Consider the following 21,047-nt stretch of genomic DNA (forward strand, 5'->3'; position numbering starts at 1 on the left):
GAATGTACACAAATGTCATTCTTCCCATCTTACATAATTAAACAGTTTAACTGGTGTGGCCATTCACTGTTTATTTTCCCATTGGATAATGGAAGGATGTTAGCATCAGATGACAAGGAAAGAATACAGGCAGTTGTAAATGTGTTGATGATTCTCTCTCTCCCTCTCCCACTCTCTCCCCCCAGTTGCTTTCCCTCTTCTAAGGTGTGTCCACTGGATTTAAAAGCCAGCCAGTCTCCTGCATAGGGCATTGTTCAGAGCTCAGCTGGGAGGTGCAACACAGTAGGGTGGAAGTAGATAGCACAACATTGAAAGTCAGATATATCAAGGTTACAACCCTGGCTCTGGCAACACATGGCCTTGGACACATTTCTGCACATTTCTGAAGTTTAATATCTGCATCTCTAAAATGGGGCTAATAGTACTTAATTTATAGAGTTGTTATGAGACATGAAGCATTCTTAGTAAAGTGCTGGCAGGAAGTAAGTGCTCAATAAAGGGGATGTCTATGTACAAGGGAAAACTCGAGTGGTTTCATTTATGGGAATGGAGGGGGCTCTGATTGGGATGGGGGATGTGGAAGGACTTGTGGGATGGCTGGCAAAGTTCTATTCTGTGTCTCACATGGTGGTTACAGGATATTTATATGGCAGTGACTTACTAAGCCATACACTTGTTGTATGTAATTTTCTGTGTCTGAGTTTTATTTTGTAATAAAAACATTACACTGAATAAAGAAAATACACAAATATTTTTTCTAGGATGTAAGGGAAGGAGAGAGGGAGGGGAGAAGGGGGGAGGGAAGAAAGGAAGGAAGGAAGGGAGGGAGGAAGGGAGGGAGGGAAGGAGGGAGGGAGGGAGGAAAGGGCAGACTTGCAGTCGGGGAAGATGAGGGGAGAAAAAATACAGGGATAGGAAGGAGTCTCACCACACCCAGTGTCCTGAAGTCAAACAGATATGTAGCCTTAGGCAGGCAGCTAGTACCTGAATGGTTCAACAGGCTGTGAGCGAACATGGTACAAGCTTGTCCGGGGGGCAGCATTATACAGAGACCCCCAGTACACAGTGGGCTAAAGGCTAGGATCACCAGAAAGCAGAGCCCAGTGTGAGGAGGAAATTGGGTCACAAGAATGATGTGCAAGGGCGCCACTTGAGCAAAGCCCTAGCAAGAAGTTGCCCTGAGTTACCTGAGCTGGAGAGTCTTCAACTCCCCTTGAACAAAGAGAGGAAGCAGATTCTCTCTGCTGACTCCTCCCTGGGTTATGACTTAAGAACACAGATGGCTTTCTTTCTTTCTTTTTTTTTTAAACTGAATTTATTCAGGTTATATTCGTTAACAAAATTATACAGGTTTCAGGTGCACAATTCTATAACACATCATCTGTGCCCTGTATTGTGTGTTCACCACCCCAAGTCAAGTCTCCACCCATTGCCATTTATGCCCCCTTTACCTTCCTCTATCTCCCAATACCTCACTTACCCTCTGTAATCACCTTGCTGTCTGTGTCTATGATTTTTTTTGCTTAGTCCCTTCACCTTTTCCACGCAGTCCCCCAAGAGCCCTTCCCTCTGACAGCCATCAGTATTGTTCTCTGTATCTGTGAGTCTGTTTCTATTTTGTGTGTTAGTTCAGTTTGTTCATTATATTCCACATATGAGGGAAATCATATGGTATTTGTCCTTCTCTGGCTAGCTCACTTAGCATAATTTTTTCCAGGTCCTTCCATGCTGTTGCAAAAGGTAAGATTTCCTTCTTTTTTTCCTCTGAGTAGTGTTCCATTATTTCCCCCTGTGGAAAGGCTTCCTTTTAATCATCCTATTCAACTTTGTCACCGCTGACTACTTCCTTCTTATTTCTCCTCCTACTCAGGCCACTCCTCCTCAGTCTCCTTTTTCTCTGCCAGCCCCTTAAATATTGGTGCTTCCCCAGGTTCAGATCCAGGCCTCTTATGCTCTCCTCTGCCCCCTCTCCCTGGTGAGCTCTCCGCTCCCACAGCTTCTGTTACCACCTCTATGCCAGTGCTTGCCAACTCTCTACCTCCAGTTCTGGCCTCTTTCTTAAGTTTCAGACTCTACCTCTTACTACTTACTTTGGTCATCTCCACCTGGAAGTACAGAGGTACAGGCTTAACATGGCCTCATGTCTCTTAGTCCCTACCCAAGCTTTTACCCTCCTCACCTGGCTATGAACTTTTAAGCCTGCCAACCAGATCTTGTTCCACAATGCCAGTACCCAGTGCCAGTGAGCTGTGCCCTCTGCCACTCCACTCAGCCCAGGTAAAGATCACTACCACTGCGTCCTGTTACCATTCCCATTCCCAGACTCTCCCCACCTTTGTGAACTCCTGCCTTTTATCCTGATTCAGACCTCACACTCACTCTGTATAGTTCAAAGATGGTGTAGCTCTGGTACTGGCCCCTGGATAACCTCAAGCGAGCTCTGTCTCCTGTTATACCAGATACCTACCTCACTGGTCCCATCCAATCCAGATTCTAACAGTACCTTATATGCTCAGTGTTCTTTTTCTATTTGCCCTGTGATTAGAAACTAGACACCTTATATGGAAACAAGTGCTCTCCTTGAGAACATAAGGTCCTGCTAAAAGGAGCCATCACTACTGTGCTCTAAGAAAAGGTTATGGGGGACTAGTCAATGCCGTGACTACCCTTACAGCTATGCATCTAGCCATCACAGACATAGACTTTGGTCCAGGTTATGTAGAAAGCAGACACATGGCTATTGTGGCAGGGGCATACTCTCTCTAGATAACTGCTAAGACGATGATCATTCACAAAGACTAACAGTGCTTGTATTAAGGAAGACACTGCCACTATTACTGAGCAATGCCATGAATTACTGGTGGTGGGTGATGAGAAAATCAACAAACCCTAGTCACAGCCCACCCCATCTGACCTATTCTCTGCTCTACAAAGAACAAGAGGTGGTTTTGAATGCACAAGAAGTAACCAGAAGACCAAATCTGTATGTTGACCCATGTGACAATGGACTCTGGTCCAAGAGGCCCAATACAGGCTCCATTCCAAAGACCCCCACTTCATAACTGTGCACCAGCTTCATGACCTTGTGCCCCTGTTGACCACTTCTGACTCCAGCTACTCCAAGTAAACTCCAATCTAAACAACTCTTCTTCCAGTCCTGTGCTAGGAAGCCAGGATCCCTGCTATGTTCTCCTTAGTAACCTCAGAAAAAAAGAACTTTTTTCCATTATTGACATCACCATTTAGGTCTAACAGACACCTCATACCTGACCTGTTGAATGGATATGTTCATTTTCACTGTGCCTACTCTCTGTTCTGTCCTAGTAAATGATACCCCATCCACTTACACAAGCCCATCAAGGCATCATTCTTTTATTGGTAATAATTTTATTGAGGTATAATTTGTGTGCCATACAATTAAACCTTTTAAAATACACAGTTCAGCCCTGGCTGGTGTGGCTCAGTAGATTGAGTTCTGGCTTACAAACCAAAGGATCACCATTTCAATTCCCAGTCAGGGCACATGCCTGGGTAGTGGGCCAGGTCCCCAGTAGTGGGTGTGTGAGAGGCAACCACACACTGATGTTTGTATCCCTCTCTTTCTCCCTCCCTTCCTTCTCTAAAAATAAATAAATAAAATCTTAAAAAATATATACAGTTCAGTGGTTTTTAGTATACTAACCAAGTTGTCCAAGTATCATCACTATCTAATACCAGAACATTTTTATCCACCCAAAAAGAAACTATGTTCCTGTTAGTAGTCACTCCTCATTGGCTCCTGCCTCCCTTACTTGACAAACATTAATCTGCTTTCTGTCTCCAAGGATTTGTTTGTTCTGGATGTATCATCTATATGGAGTACATGTGGCCTTTTATGTCTGGCTTTAACTTAGCCTTAAGATCTTAGAAGTTCATCTATGCGGTAGCACGTATCTGTACTTCATTCCTTTTTAGGGCAGAATAATATTCCATTGTATGGAAATCAGTTTTGCTTACCCATTTATCAGTTTATGGATATTTTTATTGCTTTCTCCTTTTGGCCAACATGAACATTATTGCTATGAACATTTATTTACAAGCTGCTATTTGAATACCTGTCTTCAATTGTCTTGGTTGCCTATCAAGGAAAGAAATTGTTATATCATGGGATAATTCTATGTTTACCTTATTAAGGAGCCTCCAAACTGTTTTTCATAATGGTTATACCATTTTATATCCCACCAACAATGTATGAGAATTCTAATTTTACCCCTTCTTCATCAACACTTTTTCTTTTCTTTGTCTTAAATTATAGCCATCCTTGTGGGTGTGAAGTGGTACCTCATTGTTGTTTTGATTTGAATTTTTAAAAAATATCTTATTTATTTTTAGAGAGGGAAGGGAGGGAGATAGAGAGAGAGAGAGAGAAACATCAATGTGCGGTTGCTGGGGGTTATGGCCTGCAACCCAGGAATGTACCCTAGCTGGGAATTGAACCTGGGACACTTTGGTTCCCAGCCTGCGCTCAATCCACTGAGCTACACCAGCCAGGGCTTTGATTTGAATTTTTCTAATGACTGATGTTGCTAAGCATGTTTTCATATGCTTATTGGACATTTGCATATTTGCTTTGGAGTAGACTTACTTCTTCATGAATCTAGTCTCCTCCAGTTTTTCTCCTACCACTTTCTTGCATTCCGTCCCCCTTCTTACACTCCTTCTTCTAAGTCTTCTTCATGGGCTCCTTCTGTTCTGTCTGCATACTGCTCAAATTTGATCTTTCTGAGGGTTTGATCCTAAGTGCTTTTTTGTTCTCACTCCTTACATTGCCTTTGGATAATCTAATCTGCCCCATGGCTTCACTGCTGTCTCCAAATTGGCTACTCCCAGATCTTCATTTTCAGTAGAGATCTCTTTCCTGGGCTCCAGGTCCACATATCCAGCTGTCTTTGTGATGGCTCCACTGGGGTGTCTCACAGCACCTCACACAATCGATGTGCCCAAATAGCATTCACCCCACTCCCACAGTTCTAGACCAACACCTCCCTCACTCAGTCACCCAGGCCCAAAACCTGGAGTCTTCTCTGGCTCCTCATTCCAAACTCACAATCAATCACAAGAGCCTACAGATTCTGTTCTGTGGATGTTTCCAAATAGACCATAAGCCCAAAAGAGACTTTATACACTGAGTTATTTTCTGGCTTAGCAATCTAGGTAATGAAGTACTCAAATTGAGCATACTCATAAAATATTTTTAACTTAGCTGTGTTCTTGACCTGCTTCAAATCTATGTCCCAGGTCAGGCATGAGAGGTGGGAGCCCTATTTCTGGGTTTCATTTTACATCTTTCCATGCCTGCTCCATGCCCTCATTATCTCTCACCTAGAAAACTATGAGAATCTCCTAATTGGTGTCCCTGCCTCAGTCTCTCTTAGTCCCAAAATCTATTTTCTAACTTCAAGATAGTACAGCCTTCAGAAGCACTCTGATTATGTTGCATTCATTTTAAAAATACTTTCAACAGTTTCTGTTTGTACATATAGGCTGAAATCTCAACTCCTAGTCAAGTATTGAAGATGCTTTGTAATTTGGCCCATCCTGACTCTCCCAGTTTCATGTATTGTCTCTCCAGCTACACTAAACTGCCTGCATGCCAAGAACACACCATGCTTTATAACCCTCTGACCCTTTGCTCTTGTTGTTGTTCTATCTGCCTAGGATGAGCCAGCTCTCCCTGCTTCCCTTCCTTGCTCCACTCCTGCAACAACTGAAAAACTTTTGTTCTCTAAGGTCCTGTATAAATATAATCCCCCCTGCGAAGCTTTGTTGAATTTTTCTGGATGGGGTGAGTCATTCAATTCCATTTTGTTCAGCTAGGACACATTGAGCCCCAGTCACATGTCATGCAATGTTAGGCACAAAAATACAATAGTAATAAACTATACAGGTCCTGCCCCAAAAGAGCTCATAATACAGTGGGGGAAGTCATGTAAAGAAAAAAATTGAAGACACTGTAGTAAATGCTATGGATAGGGTTTTGTACAAAGGACAATAGAAACACCATTGTCCTAGGAGGCAGTCAATAAATTTGCCTGGAGAGGTCAGAGCAAGATACAGTGAGGAGATAAATTGTGAGTTGTGTCTCAAAAGAGATTGTAATGAGATGCAGAAGAAGGAGTGAGCTTTAGAAAGAAAATTCTGAGTTTCTTTCAAGATCTATGAGTTTGAGGCATCTGTGGAACATCAAGGAGGAGATATTGAGTAGGTACTTGGAAATGCTAAGGATTTGCATCCAAGAAAACAGTTGTGAGGCAGTGAAATGGATTCAGGAGATGTCAGCACTTAGTGGTAGTGGAAGCCTTGGGAGTGAGTGGGAGGTAAGGCTGGAAGGGAGGCTGATTGCAGAGCAGGCCCCTTTACCATGGACTGTTGAAGTCTTACCTCTCACCCACTCTGTCTAGCTTGAGTAGTAGGTTGACCATAACTCAAGGGGGAAGATTGATGGTTGCTCATGTCAGCATTTCTCCACCTGCTCCAGCATCTTCTTTACTGCTTGGCGTAGAGTTGGCACCCAATACCTGTTTGTTGAATACTTAAACAATAGTCATTGAGATGAGGGATGCGTATCAGGTGGCTGTAGCTGTGAGAGAGGAAGACAGGGCACTAACAAGACAAAAACACTTGTTTTCAGTGATGCTGGAAACGATCTCAGAGCCTTTGGATGGGACACAGAACAGGTTTGAGGGAAAGAACTGAGCAAAGTGGAGGGCATCAAAAAACAGAGGTAGAAGTTCCCCTCAAAGAAGCTTGCAGACAGCTAAGGTCAACACTGGCTCTTTGTCACTAGCCTCATGTTAGAATCAGTTTTAGCATCATCAGATAAAGGCTAAAGAAGAGCATGTTTCTGGAAAAGCGTGGCAAAATAGGACTTGGGAAAATAATACGTCTATCTCACTCCTGTCCCTTACTGTGCTGAAGTCAGGTAGGTGGCAGGGAGTGAGAAACAAAGGAGGCACTCTTCCAGTGCTTCTGTAGTTAACATTTGGCAATTGGGTGAGGAGAAAACTAAGGAGAAAATGGACCTGACCTTGTCCAAGAGTCTCTCAACTTATGTCCAATGTATTGAACCACTGTCATTGACAAATGCCGACTGTAGGAAGCAAAGAGGTGCTGTGCATGCCAGATGAAGTCTCGTGAGGACCAAATGTTTTCTCATTTAGTTTGGAGAAGTCATCACTCAGTGCCTGAGTGGAATGGCAATAAACCTTGGGTATTAGTCTTTAAGCCACTCAGGTGACAGCTTTGTTTTCAGTTAACATTTTGCTCTATTTGCTTAATATTACATTTTACCCATTTACTCATCCTTCAATCCAGCCATCAATCCATCTCATTTTTGATTCATTACAAAATAAGCTCCAGACAATAGTACACTTTACTACTAAACACTTAGCATTCATACAGTTAACTAGAGTGTAAGATGTGTTTGTTGTTCTTTTTTTGATATAAAATTTACACACAGGAAATGTACAAATCTTGAACATACCATTTACTCGGTTTCATTTTGATGAGTATACACCTGCACATCACAAACTCGTATCATAATGGGAACACATGAGTTACTTCTCCCACACTTCACAGACTCCTCTGCTGACTATGCTCTTAGGTCATATGATTGAGGAGCCAATACATTTTTGGTGGATGCTAAGGTGACATTAGTAAATATAGCAGACACTAGAGTAGAAAGAATTTGTGAGCTTTATCGAATACAATAGAATTCTAAATGCCGAAAAGTCCACTGTTTCCCTTAGGGTAGAAGGAATGTCCAGCTGCAGGAAACCTCACAGAGTGCAGTAAACCTCACAGGTTTGGGAATGCGAGAAGAGAAAAGGGTCTTGGAGTGATCAGGTTGAAATTCAAATGTACAGGGTCAAGCATCATTCCCATTCCACTAAATCTAGAATTGCAATAGTTTCAACCAGCTGGGTGAAGGATGACCTTTGGATTCCATATGGGAAAAATGGGACTGGACCAAGAAGAGAATGGCTAGACAAGTGTAGGGTCCCTAGAAGGAAGTTCTCCAGACTGGGGACAATTGGGGGTTTGTGAAGTCCTTAGGCCCCACCCTCCCACTGCTGCTTACTTAGAGTGTGCTCCATGCTCTAAATCTAATCACTTATGTAATGCTCTTACTGATGAGGATCTTTTAAAAAGTATCTGAAATTTGGATTTTTTACAAAGTGCCAATGCCCATCCCTCCCAGTTTCAGTGATTCAAAGAGGTCTGATGCTTTGGGCATCACAGAAGGAGTTCCGTCTTAGAAAAAACTAAGGGCTGAAATGTGTTTAAGGTCAGTGCTTTATATAGCAAGCAAGGCACTCCCTTCTCTCCTCGCAGGCTCATCAAGTCCCAAGCTGCACATAAGAGGCCCCCACTCAGGCTAACTATCTTTAGCAATGCCCTACTGACAGCCTTAGCTAACCAAGTGGGTCAGATGCCACAGCCAAGGGTAGGGAACCTCTCCTCCGTAGCAACACTGACCCACAAAACAAATGTCAATTGTAGGTCACACACAATTATAAAAAGCAACTTCTGTTTGCAGTGGCCCCTTCCTAAGGAAGGGTAAAGTGTTGGGGCACTGTTTTAACCTTCAAGGAACCCACACCAGATAATTAACAAAGTGGATCATAACACTTGATTCAACAATGTATTCTATTTCACAAATATGCTTCATTCCTCCTGGTGGCTTTTTAAGAAAGAGGGAGGGCATGTGAGAGAGTTGGAATAGGGTTACAGAAAGGAGGGCTGCTGGAAGAGGAAAGGAAGATGGAAGACAACTGAAAAAAAATAAAGAAGACAGATGGGTTGGCATCAGGAGGTGACTAAAAAAATAAAATAAAATGGCAGCTAAGGTAAAAAGGTGTCATGCAGAAAAGAGACAGATACAAAAAGAGAGAGGAAATGAAACAGAGAAAACCAGAGAATCAGCCAGGCTAATGCCTTGATTTTATTGAGGGGAAAACTGAGGCCCAAAGAGGGGAAATGATTTGGCCAAAGTTTTGCTACTGGTTAAGGCTTGAGCTGAGGCTAGAACTCAGGTCTCCTGACTCCCAGGTCAGAAGCATGCCTATCATAGCACAGGCAGCCTACATTCCAGACATTCTTTTTTCTTTTTTTTTTAGATTTTATTTATTTATTTTTAGAGAGAGGGGAAAAACGGGAGAAAGAGAGGGAGAGAAACATCAATCAGCTGCCTTTCACACACCCCCAACCGGGGACCTGACCCAAAACCCAAGCATGTGCCTTGACCGGGATCGAAGCTGCGAGCTCTCGGTCTGCAGGCTAGCACTCAATCCACTGAGCCACATCAGCCAGGGCTCATTCCAGACTTTCTGAGAGAGCCCTGAAATCATTTATTCAGGCAAGAACTTAAATGATGAATCTGAATCTAGGAAGGAAAGCAGAGCCGTAGATCCTACCAGACCAAGTCCAGGTAACTTAGAGACACAACATCATCATAACTGGAAGTCTCAGGTCCACAAGGTACTGAGGAATGCCTAGGTGCCTAGAAAGGGCTTGCTGGAGTCACCGACTTCACTGAGGTGAATAGACATGGCCCCCTAAAGTTGCCTATGGATGGATTCCCTTAGCTAGGCAAAACCCAACCCACAGGCTAGAGATCTGTCCCTCCTTATAGCACATCTACACATCCACACCAGTTCCAAGTGCAGAGGTGGAAATCTGAAAATGCCAGAGGTTCCCGGGAAATTGGAGGCAAGATGGGTTAAGTCTTGCTTACTACAAGTTGACCCTTGGTTCACTCTGAGCTGGACGGGGGCTCACTCCACTCTGCCAATCCAAGCTAAGAGAGAGAGAGATGCAGGCCAGCTTTGTCTTTCCCTCCAGACTGATTGCTCCAGAAAGATTGCTCCAGAAAGTACTTTATGGTTACCACCAAATACTTGCCAATTCACTAGGAAGCACAGTCTAATCTTCCTTCCACACATTTACAAACTTTTTTGTTTTTTAAAGTTTTATTTATTTATTTTTAGAGAGAGAAGGGAGGGAGATAGAGAGAGAGAGAGAGAGAGAAACATCAATGTGTGGTTGCTGGGGTTTATGGCCTGCAACCCAGGAATGTACCCTGGCTGGGAATTGAACCTGCGACACTTCGGTTCGCAGCCTGTGCTCAATCCACTGAGCTATGCCAGCCAGGGCCCGTTTACAAACTTTTGACTGAACTTTGCCAGGGCTGGATATACAAGTAATTCAGCATGGAACCAGAGCTTCCCAAAGTCTGCCATATGTCTACATATATACACACACACCTATAGAAAATGCTTTTGATCCATTCTCTTTTTTTTGTTTATATATGGAACGCTTCATGAATTTGTGTGTCATCCTTGTGCAGGGGCCATGCCAACCTTCTCTGTATTGTTCCAGTGTTAGTATATGTACTTCTGAAGCGAGCACTTTTGATCCACTCTTAAAAAGCCGTCTTCTAAGAAGCATTTGTCTTCTTAAAGGGTAAATCTGGATTTCATTCCTACTCAGCTTCATCAATCCATACAGGCAAATTTCCTTAGTCTCCTAGTGTTCTGGTCTAAAACCCCTCTGTGTCTTCCCTTAGTTGAACCCCAGTACCTGGGCTTAGGATGGGATGATCTCGGGAGGCCATGGTGAATGTGACAAAGAGTAAATGTTCTGAATAAGTACTGAAATGTCTTAGGTGGCAGAAGTATCTGTGTATAGTGACTAGCACATAATAAATACTCATTAAACATTAGCTGTAAGAGTTCCTTGAGATCAGCCCAATGTCATTTTGCTAAAGCCCAGAGAGATGAAGTGACTTCTCCAGGTTCATAAGCAAAGCCTCCACTAAGTCATAGGGAGATATATATATATATCAAAGAGGAGTTTTTAAAATATAGGATCCTTCTAGAATCATCATTTCTTTGAATTGCCAAAGTGATCTCTTTGGATGCAGTACCCAAAGATGGGCTGAGAGTGCTCATAACTTCTGCCCACTGGTTTTAGTCCTACCATTTGATACAACACAGAAGAAGCCAAATCTTTCTACTTGATAGGGATTTCATCAGTACAGCCTCTTTGATTCCTTGGTTCCTTTAACTGTTATCCATGTGACACTCTTTTCAATTACCATCTTCATCAGCCACCTCTGGATTCATCACATGCCCTCTGACAGTGATGCCCAGAGGTAGATGCCACCCTCTGAAGGGGCCTGCCTAGGCCACTCCTCTACTCCACTACTTCACTGCTTCCTCTGGATGTTATTAGATTGTGTTGGCTGTTTTAATAGTCACATGGCACTATCTGCCCTTATTTAACTTGTGGTCAGCTCTAACTCCCAAGGTCTTTTTCATATGCACTATCGTCAAACTGTGTCTCCCTCCTGTGGTCTTTGTACAATTGCATATTTGTAAACTATATGCAATACTTTGTATATGTCCCACTTTCCAAGTTCTGATCACTGACAGATGATGCCATCAAATCTTCTAGGTGTTCACTTCAGCAGCACACATACTGAAATTGGAACAATACAGAGAAGGGTTAGCATGGCCCCTGTGCAAGGATGACATGCAAATTTGTGAATAATTCCATATGTTTATGTTCATAGCAGCACAATTTACAATAGCCAAGTGCTGAAAGCAGCCTAAGTGCCCATCAGTAAATGAGTGGATCAAAAAACCATGGTACGTTTACACAATGGAATACTACACAGTGGAAAGAAAGAAGGAGCTCCTACCCTTTGTGACAGCATGGATGGAACTGGAGAGCATTATGCTAAGTGAAATAGGCCAGGCAGTGAAAGACAAATACCATATGATCTCACCTATAACAGGAACCTAATGAACAAAACAAGCAAATGAGCAAAATAAAACCAGAGGCATGGAAACAAGGAACAGACTGACAGAGAACAGAGGGAAGGAGGGAGGGGGATAAAAGGGGAAAGAATGGGAAGGGGTTAGTCAAGGAACATATATGAACGACCCATGGACATGGACAATAGGGTGGGGATTGATTGTGGGTGTCAAGGTGGTGGGCTGGGCAGAAAAGAGCAAGGGAAAGAAATTGAGACAACTGTAATAGAGCAATAATAAAATATTTAATTTAATTTTTTCCCAGATCAGAAAGCTTAAGCCTAAATGTTGAACCTCAAGCTAAGTATTCTTCCACAACATTAGCTTTTTTCCTATCTAATGTATTTTGATCTATAAGAAAATTAAATAGAGATAATTTCTGCAAACTGCTGGAGTTTAATGGCTTAAAAGATAGCAGGTATGCATTGGGGAAAGTGGCATTTATTAAGTAATTACTGCATATCAGACATTATTAAGTGTTTTATATACATTAGCTCATTCCCTCTGAGTGAGGTAGGATTATTCACTTTTGTTTACAGACCAGAAAACTAAGGCTTAAGATATTCCATTGTTATTGAGGAGAAGAAGCAGGACTTAAACCTAGTTCTCACTAACTCCAAAGGCCATTTTCTTTCATTTACACTGGTGGTTCTTTTTTTTTAAAGATTTTATTTATTTATTTTTAGAGAGGGAAGGGAGGGAGAAAGAGAGAGAGAAACATCAATGTGCGGTTGCTGGGGGCCATGGCCTGCAACCCAGGCATGTGCCCTGACTAGGAATCAAACCTGCAACACTTTGATTCGCAGCTCACACTCAATCCACTGAGCTATGCCAGCCAGGGCTCTACACTGGTGGTTCTTAATCTAGGTGCCACATTCGAATCACCTAGCAAACTCGAAAGCTACCCAATGCCTAGGCTCTACCCCAGGCCAATTACAACCATAGTTTCTGGAAATGGGTCTGGGCATAAGCAGGTTTAAAACTTCCCTAGGTCCCTGGCTGGTGTGGTTCAGTGGATTGAGTGCAGGCCCGAAAACTGAAAGGTCACTGGTTCGATTCCTGATCAGGGCATATGCCTGGGTTGCAGGCTAGGTCTCCAGATGGGGCATTGTGAGAGGCAGCCAACTGATGTTTCTTTTGCACATGAATGTTTTTCTCCCTTCCTTCCCATCCCTCTAAAATAAATGAAATATTTAAAAAATAATAAAATGTTTTCAAAATTAGAAACAAACATCACACAACTGAGAAAATAATTTGTATATTAGCAAGAGGTGCAAATCCCTGAAGAGTCCATTGGAAATCTAAGAAACTCTAAGGCAATGTGAAGTTGTAAAAGCCAGCACTGTGAGAACAAAGGGCACAACCATATGGAATAGCTTACCACAGGCAGGGCAACAGAGCCCATGTGAGAACAGCGCAGGTTCCAGAGAGAGACACCTAGATCTGTTCAAGGAGAAGTCAGGAGGTGTTGGGGCTGGTGAAAGAGCTGAAAGATGTGTTTAAAGTAAATTCTCCAAAGACTGGAAAGTTTGGCTAAATGGCTTCTCTCTGGTTCTTAATGTGCTTTCTATTTTTCCTGCAGTTAGGCGAAGGCACTCTGGTTAATTTGCTTTTTGCCCATGGCTCCCTGTCCTGATGCTGGAGTGGATGCTTTTGTCTACGAATTCTGAATGTGCTGTTTCCCCTTGTACAAATAGTCAGGGCTATGTAAATAAAATGTCTATCTCTGAGAAAACATATGTGTTCCTAGAGTCAAACAAGCCTCTTCTCATAGCTCTCCCAGAGCCTCAACTGTAACAACCACCAAGTAGAAAAGGTGTCGTTGAGGTTGCTGCCACACAAACAGACCGAGTTCTGGGGAGAATACAAACAGTTAGAGCCCTAAGTGAAATACACATATTCCTTTGAACTATGAAGAAAAAATGGGACCAAATTGTTTTCTCTCTCTCTCTCTCCCTCTCTCTCTCTCTCTCTCTCTCTCTCTCTCTCTCTCTCTCTCTCTCTCTCTCAGCCAGCCTTCAGGGAGGGAGTCAGGTAATCTAATCTCCACAGACCTTCATTTCTCTCAGTTTGCAGGGGCAGACACCACCAAGAGAGTCTTGGAAGATAAACATAATGTGTCAACACGTTCAAAATGTTTTCTTCACATGGATCTCATCTCACACTTCTTTCTAGCATTGGAGCCATGCGACAGTTCCATGGGAAGCAAGTCTCAAAATAGCAAGTTGTAAACACAGCCAGGGAGCCTGATGCAGCTTTGCTCTGTGCCAGCCCTCACCCCGCTCCCCTCCAGGGGAAAGCCAACTCTTTCCATCCCTGTACAGCTAAGCCAGGCTATGGGCTCACATAATCAATGGCAGGTGCCACACCCCATAATAAACCTGAGGGAAACAAAGAGGAACATACAGAAAACTCAAGGCTTGATTGCTCAAGGAGCAGTGTTGGCTGGCACATTACAAGGAAGTCCTGCACATGGGACTGGATTATTAAATCCCAAGTGCCCTTGGATCAGCAAGGAAGGTGAGTTGCAGAATGAAAGAGGCCCCTGGAACTGCTAGATTGGGGAGGCTCCAGCCGGGAGTGACTGGGCCAAGACAACTGCAATGTTTATCCAGCTTACAGCTTTCATTTTCCTAAGTAATTTAAATGAGTTAAAGGGAAAAAAAACTATTCTACTGGATTGAGTCCATCACTAAATATTTGGGACACACACTGAAAAGTTAGAAGCAAACCCCTGCAAAGAAATGATTGCTGGAATGAGGGAGTTGGCTACCAGAGGAGGCCTGGGATGAAGGCCAACAATGACCCAACAGAGAATTGAGAGCAGTGAAATGATCCATGAAGTTTCTTGGCATTTTTGAGCACTCCTGGAAAGAGAGTGGCTCATCAACTTCACTGAAGAATCTCTAAACAAATAGCTCAACTGTCTCCGTGTTTCTCAGCCTCAGAAAATGCAACTGAAAGTTGTGAAATGAATGTTTCAAGTCTGCTGTCTGGAGTTTTATACTGCGATTTTGGGTTCTCCAGACACAGTGTGCCCTAATCTTCAAAGTTACATGAGGACCAGCTGTGCCCCAGGAGTAGTTTTTCTCAGCCCCACCTGGACCTAGATTCTTTCTCAGCCTCCATTGTTGTGTAGGAATGAATTTGAGCTCATGATCTCCATTGCTTCGAAACTAAAACAAAATATAACCAATAAAACAAAGCCTACCCCACGTACTCCAAGTAGGAATTGACTGATTTCCCATCAAAACTTCACAAAGAAAAGAGGGGAGAAACCAGTATAGTCAGCATTGTATGAGATTAAATTTACCCCAAAGATAGAAAAAGTATCAAGAGCAAATTTCCTATTTCGGAGACCTTGGATGACTCCTTCCCTTCATTATGCACACTAGTGTTGAACTGGAGCCCAGGGATGAGAGGCCAGTGGGAGAAAGTGGTGATGATGGCTGTGGGAGTCCTCCTGTAGTAATCAGGGATACAGGTGCTAATCAGAATCCAGCCCTGTGATGCAAGGCTTAGTAGAGCACATGGAATAGACTGGGGCTGGTACAAGGAGGGGAATAAAGAAGTTGGCCCAGCAGTGAACACAGATCTGGACCCCCACTGTGTGCCAGAGCAGGGTCCAGAACATGTGCCAGAAGCAAAGACAGACAGACTCCAGAGACACTGGCACCTTTATTCAAGGCTCTGCTTCTGGGGCCCCTACATCTTTCTATGCATAAAAGGGTAAAGGAAGCACTCCAGGTTAGGATAATAACATCACCAACACAGTATTACAGGTTGTATATCCTGAATATATACTCCTACCTCCAGAAAAAGATTATAGTTTAGTTTAGGGAAGTACAGACCCAAAAGCACCTAGCACCAGACTACAAATGGGGGGCAGGCACAAAGGCCTGCTCATCCACATTCCCTAGAGAAGAGCTCCACATTCCTCTGGGATTATTTTCATGGGAAGAAGCTCATGCACACCTTTAATCCCGAAGAAGCAAGATGAAACAGCCTTCAGTACTGTTCCAAATCCATTCTTAAAATTTTTAAAAATGTTTTATGATAAGGGATACAAAGTCTTACTTAGCACATTTACTAAGGATTTCTTCTACTGAAGCAATTTGTAACTGTTGCAGGGTGTTAGAAGTATAAGCTTTAGCAAAAAAACAAATTGTGTTTTTAAGTCTAAAGTAGCATGGAGTTAGCAGGTACTACTGAAACATCTGATGGAAAGGGAAGGTTTCTCCTTTCCTCAATCTAATCAAGAGTTTGTTACTTCAAACTGAAAAACCGTTAGCGACAAGACTTTGGGGTTTCATCTCCAAATACTCTTGGTAACAGATAGCTCACTTTGGTGTTCTGCTGTGTGTTGACAAGAGTGGGTTAGAGGAGTTCTGGCCAACATGGAGGTGTAGGTAGAAATGCCTCACTTGCTCACACATGCAAAAGAAGGATAACAAGAAATTTAAAAACAAACAAACAAACAAAAAACAGAACTGCCAGAAAATCAAACTACATGGAATTCTGACAACGAAAAAGTTAAAGAAACATTCATCCAGATGGTCAGGAGGGGTGGAGACAGGCAGCCAGATGGAGAGGACCCATGACAAGGTGGCAGACTGTGCAGGCGAGGCGGGGGCTGGCTGACTGGGAAACTAAAGACTCAAAACCTCTGGCTGTGAAACCTGTAGGGGTTGCAGCATAGGAGAAACTCCCAGCCTCACAGGAGAGTTAATTGGAGAGGCCCACGAGAACCTAGACCATACACAAATGTACCCACCCGGGAATCAGCATCTGATCAGCACAAGCTGCTTGTGGGAATCTGGGTAAGTGACGGAAAGTGGGTAAGAGCTGAGCCAGCAACATTATTCCCTCTTGGATCCCTCCCTCACATACAGTGCCATAACACAGCAAAGAGGGTTTCCCTGCCCTGGCAAATACCTAAGGCTCCACCCCTTACTACATAACAGGTGCACCGCGACAAAGAAATATGGCGAGAACAGATCAAAATTCCAAAAAAAGAACTAAGTGACAAGGAGATAGGCAACCTGTCAAATGCAGAATTCAAAACACTGGTAATCAGGATGGTCACAGAATTACTGAGTTTGGCCACAAAATGAAGGAAGAAATGAAGACTACACAAAGTGAAATAAAGGAAAATATACAGGGAACCAACAGCAAAGGGAAGGAAACCAGGACTCAAATTAACAGTTTGGAATAAAAGGAAGAAATGAACATCCAGCCAGAACACAAGGAAGAAACAAGAATTCAAAAAAATGAGGAGAGGTTTAGGAACCTCTGGGACAACTTTAAACACTCCAACATCCAGAACATAGGGGTGCTAGAAGGAGAAGAGCAAGAAATTGAACACTTATTTGAACAAATAACAAAGGAAAACTTCCCCAGTCTGGTGAAGGAAATAGACTTCCAGGAAGCCCAGAGAGTCCCAAAGAAGTTGGACCCAAGGAAGCACACACCAAGGCACATTGTAATTACATCATCCAAGATTAAAGATAAGGAGAGAATCTTCAAAGCAGCAAGAGAAAAGGAGACAGTTACCTACAAAGGGGTGTCCATAATACTATCAGGTGATTTCTCAAAAGAAACCTTACAGGCAAGAAGGAGCTGAAAAGAAGTATTCGAACTCATGAAAGGCAAGGACCTACATCCAAGATTACTCTAGCCAGCAAAGCTATCATTTAGAATGGAATGGTAGATAAAGTGCTTCCCAGATAAGGTCAAGTTAAAGGAGTTCATCGTTACCAAGCCCTTATTATATGAAATGTTAAAGGGACTTATTATATAAGAAACGAAGAAAATCATCGAAGAAGATGAACTGTAAAATGACAACAAACTCACAACTATCAACAACTAAAACTAAAAAACAAAAACAAACTAAGCAAACAACTAGAAGAGGAATAGAATCACAGAAATGGAGATCACCTGGAGAGTTATCAGTAGGGAGGGGGAGGAGGGAGAATGGGGGAAAAGTACAGGGAATAAGAAGCATAAATGGTAGGTACGAAGCAGACAGGGGGAGGTTAGGAGCAGTGTAGGAAATGGAAAAGCCAAAGAACTTATATGTACGACCCATGGACATGATCTAAGGTGAGGGGGAATGATGGGGGGTGGTGGAGGGTGCAGGGTGGAGTAGGAATAAAGGGGAGAAAAAAATTGAGACAACTGTAATAGCATAATCAATAAAATATACTTTAAAAATAGCATAAACAGTAAAACACATTTTTTAAAAGACTGGATTAGAGAATGATCAGTGGACTCATGAAACTGAATGAGCATGAGAAGGTCACACTCTACCCTCTCTGGGTCATATCCTCCTTACATATAAACTGAGAAAGTTTAACTAGAATGGGAGTCAACAAACCTTTTCTGGGAAGGACCACATAGTAAATATTTTAGGTAATGTGGACCACATATAGTCTCTAGCATATTCTTTCTTTCATTTTTAATAGCTTTATTGAGGTATAATTTGTGTATTATGCAATTCACTCACAAACTATTTTAGTGGTATTTTTGTAAAATCACTATGTTGTATAACCATCACCATAATAAACTGAAAATATTACCACTAAAAAAAAACCCAACTCTACCCATTAGCAGTTATTCCTGTTCTCCCCTATCACCCCTAGCACTAGGCAACCACTAATCTACTTTCTATCTATATGGTTTTCTTATTTGGTTAATTTCATGCAAATGGAATCATTATGTGGTGCTTTGTGAATGGCTTCTTTCACTTAGCATACTACTTCAGGGTTTATCCATGGGGTAGTATGATCAGTACTTCATTCCTTTTAAAAAAATTTTTTTTAAGATTTTATTTATTTTTAGAGAGAGGAGAAGGGAAAGAGAGAAACATCAATGTGTGGTTGCCTCTCATGCACCCCCCACTGGGGACCTGGCCTGCAACCCAGGCATGTGCCCTGACTGGGAATTGAACCAGTGACCCTTTGGTTCACAGGTCATCACTCAATCCACTGTGACACACCAGCCAGAACACTTCATTCTTTTAAAAATTTCTTTCTTTTTTAATAGTTCATTTTTATTGTATTTTTTCTATTACCATTTATCCCCACTATACCCTCTTCAACCTCCACCCACTACCCACACCCCTTGCAATCACCACACAGTTGTGTCCATGAGTCCCTTTACTTTTTTGCTCCATCCCTCCACCGCCCTCAACTCTCTCCCAAATCTGTCAGCCTGCTCTCTATTTATGTGTCTGTCTCTATTTTGCTTGTTAGTTCAGTTTGTTCATTAGATTCCACATATGAGTGAAATCACATGGTATTTGTCTTTCTCTGCCTGGCTTATTTACCTTAGCATAATAATTTCTTAGTCCATCTATCCTGTCACAAAAGGAAAAATGTCCTTCTTTTTTTTTGGCTGGGTAGTATTCCAATGTGGTACATTGTGTAAATGTACCACAGCTTCTTGGTCCACTCATCTATTCATGGGTACTTGGGATGCTTCCAAATCTTTACTACTGTAAATAATGCTGCATTGAACATAGGGGTGCATATGTTCTTCCTAATTAGTGTTTCAGTTTTTTTAGATAAATTCCCAGAAGTAGTATTGCTGGGTAATAAGGAAGTTCTATTTTTAATTTTTATGGTAGCTCCACACTGCTATCCACAGTGGCTGCACTAGTCTGCATTCCCACCAACAGGGCACTAGTGTTCCCTATTCTCCACATCCTCACCAGCACTTGTTGTTTGATTTATTGATGATGGCCATTCTGACAGGTGTGAAGTGATACCTCATTGTGGTTTTAATTTGCGTTTCTCTGATGATTAGTGATATTGAGCATCTTATCATATGTCTACTGGCCATCTGTATGTTCTCTTTGAAGAAGTGTGTATTCAAGTCCTTTGTCCATTTTTTAAAATGTATTTATTGATTATAGAGAGAGAGGAAGGAAGAGAGAGAAATATTGATGTGTTGTTCCACTTATTCATGCACTCATTTGTTAATTCTTGCATGTTCCCAGACCATGAATTGAATCCAAAACCCTGGGGAATCGGGATGATACTTCAACCAACTGAGCTACCAGGCCAGGGCTATGTTATTTCTTTTTATGACCAAGTAGTAATCTATTGTATGGATATACCATACTTTGTCATCATTTAACCACCTATGGACAATTATGAATAATACTGCTATGGGTACCCATGCACAAGGTTTGTATGAACCTCTGTGTGTTCAATTCTTTTGTGTATACACATAAGAGTAGAATTATTTGGGTCATATGGTACCTTTATGTTTAATCTTTTGAAGAAGTGCCAGACTGTTTTACAAATTAGTGGCATTTTCCCATCCCACTAGCAATGTATGAGAGTTCTAATTTCTCCATGTTAATCAACACTTGTAATTATCTGTTTTATTAAAGCCACTCTAGTGAGAATGAAGTGGTATCTCACTATAGCTTTCTTTTTTTTTTAATTTTTTAAATTTTAATTGTTGTTCAAGTACAGTTTTCTGTCTTTTACTCATATCTCAGCCCACCCCCAGCCCTCCCCACCTCCTTCCCATTTCCATCCCCCCTAGTTTTTGACCATGTGTCCTTTATACTTATTCCTGTCACTGTAACTTTCATTTCCATTTCCCTAATGTCTCATGATACTGAACATGTTTTCATAGGCTTATTGGCCATTTGTATTTCTTTGGAAAAACATGTATTCAAATCCTCTGTCTATTTTTTAAAAGATTTTATTTATTTATTTTTAGGGAGAGGGGAAGGAAGGGAGAAAGAGAGGAAGAGAAACATAAATGTGTGATTGCCTCTCACGTGGCCCCCATTAGGGACCCAGCCTGCAACCCAGTCATGTGCCCTGACTGGGAATCAAACCAGTGACCCTTTGGTTTGCAGCCCATACTCAATCCACTGAGCTACACCAGCCAGGGCCCTTTGTCTATTTTTAAATTGGTTTGTCTTTTTATCATTGAGCTGTAGATGTTCTTTTATATTCTAGATACAAATCCCTCATCAGACATATGATTTGCAAAGATTTTATTTCATTATTTGGGATTTAAAAAAATATCCTTTATAAATTGTATAAAGTACTCAGGCCTTACAAAAACAGCCACTGTCAGGATTTGATCCACAGACTGTAGTTTGCTGAGTCCTAATCTAGATCATGAGTTTTCAAACTCTCTTTTATTTTTCACTGCTTGTAGTGA

The 21,047-nt window shown here is 42.1% G+C and overlaps 2 non-coding genes across 2 annotated transcripts; one reads left to right on the top strand and one right to left on the bottom strand.

Moving 5' to 3' along the window:
• Positions 1-10,342: 10,342 nt before the first annotated feature.
• On the bottom strand, positions 10,343-10,449 carry LOC123827849. The gene has a single exon (XR_006787351.1). It is a non-coding gene; the product is annotated as a U6 spliceosomal RNA (small nuclear RNA).
• Positions 10,450-11,496: 1,047 nt separating this feature from the next.
• LOC123827850 lies at positions 11,497-11,604 on the top strand. Its single transcript, XR_006787352.1, has one exon. It is a non-coding gene; the product is annotated as a U6 spliceosomal RNA (small nuclear RNA).
• Positions 11,605-21,047: the final 9,443 nt, after the last annotated feature.

Source organism: Phyllostomus hastatus, unplaced genomic scaffold, assembly GCF_019186645.2.
Source record: "Phyllostomus hastatus isolate PE091 unplaced genomic scaffold, TTU_PhHast_1.1 phas_contig_90, whole genome shotgun sequence".
Lineage (NCBI taxonomy): Eukaryota > Metazoa > Chordata > Mammalia > Chiroptera > Phyllostomidae > Phyllostomus > Phyllostomus hastatus.